Raw genomic sequence first — 6,664 nt, 5'->3', positions numbered from 1 at the left:
CACTCCCGATTATAGCTACTAATTTGATGAAAAGGACTGGTAATCAAAGTTTATTATATCAATATTTATATTTTTCATATTCAAATTTAGTAGGAATGAGGAATCTTCCATTCAGATGACGCAGGAACTTTGCTCTAGCTTTAAAACAGCCCGCTACAGCAGTTTGATGGGGTAGCCTACATCACCCACATATGTCATATTAATCAGATTAGTAATGTTGCATGTGCAATCTGCATCCTGGATATAGGTTATTACAATAGCCTTAGCTCAAATGCTAACGTTAAACAGTATGTGGATGGACAATGCCAATGTTATTAGCGGCATGTTCTGGGATGTACAGTATTAAAATCACAGATTTGGGTGGGCTAACCTAATCTAACATAACCAAAAACGTCCGCCTTAAAAAAGAGAATATATATATATATTGACCCAAGGGCCACACTGAGTGAGGACTCCGCGGGCCGCCAGTTGCCCACCCCTGCTATAGGTCTAAGTACCCTAAGTAAGGTTTCATTTTTAGGCTATACCTTTTAAACAAAGTTACAAAGTGCTTCACATAGTGGGGCATGCCCCCCCCCCCTCCCCCCGGGAAGACAAATTTGTACATTTTAAAGTAAAATGGATCAATCTGGTGCATTTTGAGAGCAAAATGAAGAGACTAAAAAACACTTTCACCTTTTGAAATGGTTACTATGAGGCCATATTTCATCACACATTAATGTGATTGGGCTCTTTGGATTCACAGGAGTCTCAGCTTTGCAGTCATACCCAAATTATACAATTCCATGACTGTTTTGGCACCACAGTGTCCAGAAATAGGGAAACAAAAAAGGCAAGAAAAACACATTTTCACTGCATGGAGTAAACTGTCTTTAGGACCCTGGAGCTCATATACCCTATGTAGCTGACATATGTCAGAAATGGCTGTAAAGCTAAGACTCATGTGGTTCTAATTAGCCCAGTTTCATTCAGATATCTTGATGTGAGAGCTCAAGGGCCCCAATTGAGTAGTCATGCCCATTTACATTTGTCAAAAACTTTGCAGACTTTGCAGCTATGTTACACCCGCTTATCAGAGTGAGCTAGCATAACATGGCTGGTACCTACGCATTTGTCTGGATGTCTAGTATTTTTTAGGGGTGCTCAGATGAAATTGGGTCTAAAACCGCCTATGTCGTCCGTCATGAAACTTTTCGGAACAGGTTTGATTTTCTGCGTTTTTCGCATAGCCTTTTGCGAGCTGTTTGACCCGTCCGTCTGTGTTTTCAGATGACGGATTAAAAAACGCATATCGGCAAAAGAGCCTTTATGTTTTAAGTCCCAGCTGATTGAACTATTACATTTTATTTACCTGTCGTCAGTGAATATTAGATCTTTCTCAGGCCCTCTTACTTTGAGATGGTCTGCTCTTCTTATCTTCTGTCACCATTTTATTTGGTGATCCAAGCTGCCCGCTTTGGCCACCTTGTGGTTGTATTGTTTTCAATGTTTTAATTAATTATTATCAGTGTGTGTGTGTGTGTGTGTGTGTGTGTGTGTGTGTGTGTGTGTGTGTATTTTGACACTCCTGTTGTTATTGATTGTGTTGGGACCCCCCTCGAAAACGAGATGATACATCTCAAGGGGTTTATCCTGATAAAATAGCCTGCATTTAAACGACAATTTACAGATCAGCTGATCTAACAGGGGGGCCTTTCCTTGTCAGTCCAGATTGATCAGATTACCAGTGAATGCTGCGTGAAACTGACCTCATTAGTTTGCAGTATCATAGCCAAACGTGCTGTCTACCAATACACAAACCAAAACCTCCACCAGAGCCAGATTAACACCCCCAGGGGCCCCGGGGCACTGAAGCTCCCGGGGGCCCCCCCTACCCATCGTCCGGATGTTTGGATGTTTTTTCGCCATATTTAGAGGAATATCTCATTTTAAATTAACATTAGTATTATACTGTTATGTTATTATTCCGTTTCTGAGATTCAGTTTCTCACTCACTCATAGGCGATTCTAGGCTTAGCAAAGAGGTAGCACCAGCAGGATAAAGATATTAGTCTGACTGGGGGGTTTCTAGGGGGGGCTGTGCCCCCCCTGGACAAAGAAATTTTGTACATTTTAAAGTAAAATGCATGAATCTGATGCACTCTGAGAGCAAAAGGAAGAGGCTAAACTTCACATTAATATCCTCTTCACTGTGCTGTGGCTTTACAATGATAAAAAAATAATTGACATTACATTTCCAATACAAAACAGCAGAGGGTGCCGCAGCACCACAAGCACCCCCACTTCCCGCGCCCCTGGTCACCACTTGCCCACAGGCAATGAGACTAAATCATCAGACCTAATCTTCTTGGAAACACATTTTATTTTGTCCTGATTGGTCTTAGATTTGTGTCATAGTTCTGTGGAGCCCAACATGAGCCCGACAAAAAAAAAAAAAAAAAAAAAATTTGGAGGGCCCCTTCACCCCGAGGGCCCCGAGGCACCTGCCCGGTTGCCCTATGGTTAATCCGGCCTTGACCTCCACTCTAAAATATGTTTATATTATGTAAAAAACAGTAATGCTATCACTAGCCTATTATACTACTAGGCTATATATCACTAGTGCTACTACATGGCTGCCATGTTCATTCTGAAAGCAAGTTCAGTGTTGGAGAGTAGGACAGTGAACTACTATACATTAAACTAGTTTGTTTGAACTATTTTTATTCACAAGATGCACAAGCAGACAGAACAGTGTACACGACTACACGTGGAGCCACAAGATATATACAAAAACATGGACACGTCTGTGCAAACATGCAGCAACAAGAGTTTACAGTTACACATATTTTGTGTTTTTCTTCTTTTTCATATATATATATATATATATATATATATATATATATATATATATATATATATATATATATATATATATATATATATATATATTATATATATATAAAATCAACAATATTTATTTTTTGATTTTATATATTATATATTATATATATTTTATATAGAGTATGGTAAAAAGGTGTTTCAGTTCTCAGCCCCGATGGCATGGAATGAGCTCCAGAAGGACCTGGAATTGCAGGAGCTGGTCTCTTTAAATGTTTTTAAAACAATTGTTAGGGAGGCCGGTGAAAGTTACAACCGGTGAATGTGTGTGTCTGTACCATGAAGTGTTGTAATGTTAGGAGATGTTTGTTGTGGCGTCTGCAACTTGTGTAATTTTTATGCTGCTTTTCTTGGCCAGGTCCCTCTTTAAAAAGATATTCTTAATCTCAATGAGGCTAACCTGGATAAATGAAGGTTAAATAAAAATAAAATATACACACACACACACACACACACACACACACACGGACCCCCAATTGATAAGGTTTTGTCCCAGGTTCCTCCATCTGATCCAATATCCAATTTTAGCTTTTAAACCCAATGAATGTCCACCAGATGCGAAACAGAGCGAAGTGCGGAACAAAACAGAGCGTGTTTAATCGTAATGTCATCTAGTAAAATGTGTGGTATGATGTATGTTTTGTGTAGATAGATGGCTGTGATGATGCTATGTAAAGTCCTTTAAGACGGGCTTGTTGTGATAACGCCTATTATTAAACATGACTGAAGTCATGTGACCAGCCGATATCAACCGCTCATATCTGAATCGACGCCTCGGGAAATGGCAGCAAGGGAACTATGTGCATGCGTGGGAGGTGAAGGATGGCTGGTATGATGTAGACTACAGGCCTAAGCATGCAGGAGATCATCCTCCTGACTCAACCTTCACTCAGCTCACATTCACAAAGACAGACTGTACTGGAACGAGGGGGGGGGGGGGGGGGGGGGGTGAGAGACAGTTGTTCAGGTACTCAGATGAAAAACAGGCATCAGTGTTCAACGGTCTTCTTACTGAAAATTAGTAACAGTTACCTCTCTCAAAAAGCAATTGCATTGCTTTACAAATTACTGCATTATAAAAGTAATTAGTTACTAGGGGAAGTAACTTTTGTATGTGTATGTGTTTTTGTGGAGTGTACATACATACACTCTCCTGGAATTATTATATAGATAGATAGATAGATAGATAGATAGATGATAGATAGATAGATAGATAGATAGATAGATAGATAGATAGATAAATAGATAGATAGATAGATAGATAGATAGATAGATAGATAGATAGATAGATAGATAGATAGACATACATACATACTTCCTGGAATTACAGCAGATACCCGTGCCCGTTCCCTCCCTCCCTTTCTCCCCATTCACCCCCCCCCGCCATCTACCCAGATGAGGATTGTGCACCCCCCCCCCCCCCCCCCCATGGGTACATCATTCATCTAGTTTGACAGTATTTGAGAGTTGATTTGAGTTAATGAGTTATTAATTTGAGTTAGTGTGGACCAGTGATGTCACTGGTCCACACTTTAACACTCAATAACTGTCAAATTAAATGACAGACTTCAAAACCGTTTACAGTTTTCTGATATACTACTGATGTTCTAATGATACAAAGCTGGTTGAAAATGGGCAGAGTGTTCCTTTAAGTAAGTAAGTAAGTAAGTAAGTAAAAGTTTATTTCTAAAGCACCCCTCCCAGCACGAATGCACAGAGTGCTGTACATAATATGTCAGTCAAAAACATTATAGGCCTACATGGCACTAGGGCATAATAGTAACATAAAATGGTGGGCTTACAGAGCAAAAGTAGGATAAAATCTTAAAAACAACATGCAAACATAAAACCAAGTACAAGATGACAGTGAGGTGATGATCGGCCTAAGACTGCTCAAACGCCTGCTTGAATAAGTGCATCTTCAGGTGTCCCTTGAACAGGTTGAGGGAGGGAGCCGATCTCAGGACCGGGGGAAGTGCATTCCAGAGTCTAGGGGCGGCCGCCCCAAATGCCCGGTCCCCCCTGGTCTTTAGTCGGGTCCTGGGCACTGCCAGGAGCCCCTGGTCTGAGGACCTCAGAGAACGGGTGTTGTGGTGTGGTGGAATGAGGTCGCAAATGTAGGCTGGGGCTTGGCCGTTTAGAGCTTTGTAAGTGGTTAACAGGATCTTATACTGGATCCTGAAATGAACTGGTAACCATTGCAGGGAGGCTAGAATGGGGGTGATATGGCAGGACTTTTTAGACCTGGTGAGTAAGCGGGCGGCAGGGTTTTGGACCAGCTGCAGACGGTGAACAGAGGCTTTACTGAGACAGGTGAAAAGTGAATTACAGTAGTCTAACCGGGATGATATGAATGCGTGGACAGCCATTTCAAGCTCTGCATGAGACACAATGGACCTGAGTTTAGCGATATTGCGGATGTGGAAAAAACAGTTGCGGGTCAGTGAGGAAACATGTTTATCCAAGTTCATAGCCTGATCGAAGAGCAGCACAAGATTAAGCTGAGTAAAGGCGAAATTATGCTCACCCTGCCGTGAAGGGCGCGGGGGTGGAGCGAGGGCCGGGCGCGTCAAATGACGTAAATTTGTTGGGCGTGGTTATTCGCTACCTCCGTCGGGCGCTCGCCTTGTGCCTGATTTTTTTTCTCACAGTGCGAGCAACGCACGGCTTCTCTCCAAACATGGCCGCTTTCAAGCCACTGAACCCTGAACACTGAGCTGTGTTTTCGCCACATTTCTTGACCCATGTGGTAGGCTATACACTTCGATTTGCAACTGTTCGTTTGTAGTCATTTCACCAAGTAAATGTGTTGTGTTGAGAGCATTATTGAGAGATTAAAAGCAGCACAGAGTAGGCTATCAGGGCTGAGAAGTAAAACGGCTTTCAGTAAAAACAAGTTTGGTGATTCCTTCATGTGCTGATGTGCGGTCGTTTGAGAGTGAAAGCTCACTCAGTACTGCACATAATAGCGTTTCATTGCGACTTTTCACGGGCTGTTCTCCATTGTACAATACATGCTGATCACTTTCTGAGTATAATGGCATCAGCCCCAGCGCGGGGTCTGCACGGAGACTCGCGGAGACTCGCAGGGCCCCACCCCCACGGAGCTTGCTGGAGTATAAGAGCACCTTAAGGAGATCGCTTTTATTTCACCAGAGCCGAAGGCAGCAACACAAAAGACTGATGGAAATAACAGAAGAGAAGGTAATCCCCACTAAACTGGTATCCAGCATTGACAGTATACAGTAGACACGATTCTGCCTGACCAATCAGTCGTCTGCAGTGTTTTCACGTCACCGTATGGTACCGGGTCCACAGCGCTAGAACCTCAACAAAGCAGGGACCAAAACTAGAACGTCTCAACCCCGACTCAACCCGGGCTGGCCAGGTTTTTGATCGGTGGAATGAGACAAAAAAGCGAGACGAGCTGGGCGGGGCCGCGCTGATACCAGCGGTGGAAATGGGCCATTAGTGCAATCAGGTATCACTCCAGCACTTGGGCTCATTGGTACAGGCTCTTATTGTAGTCTTTTTGATGTGCTGATGTTAATTGTTTAATTGTTTGATGTTGTTGTGTTGTTGTTTTTTTACTGTGTGTTTTTTATTGGACCTTGTGTCTGCTAATAAAGATTGATTGATTGATTGATTGATTAATGGATTGATTGATGATGTCATAGACATTGTGATATCATCAGTGATGTCATCAGTGAAATCATTATTGACTGAAATCATCTTATGACATCAGTGAAATCATTTACAAAAAGAGGGACAGAAGGAGGGAATG

This window comes from Poromitra crassiceps (genome assembly GCF_964638095.1).
Source record: "Poromitra crassiceps genome assembly, chromosome: 13".
In the NCBI taxonomy this organism is placed as follows: domain Eukaryota; kingdom Metazoa; phylum Chordata; class Actinopteri; order Beryciformes; family Melamphaidae; genus Poromitra; species Poromitra crassiceps.
Note: the sequence above shows the minus strand (reverse complement) of the source record.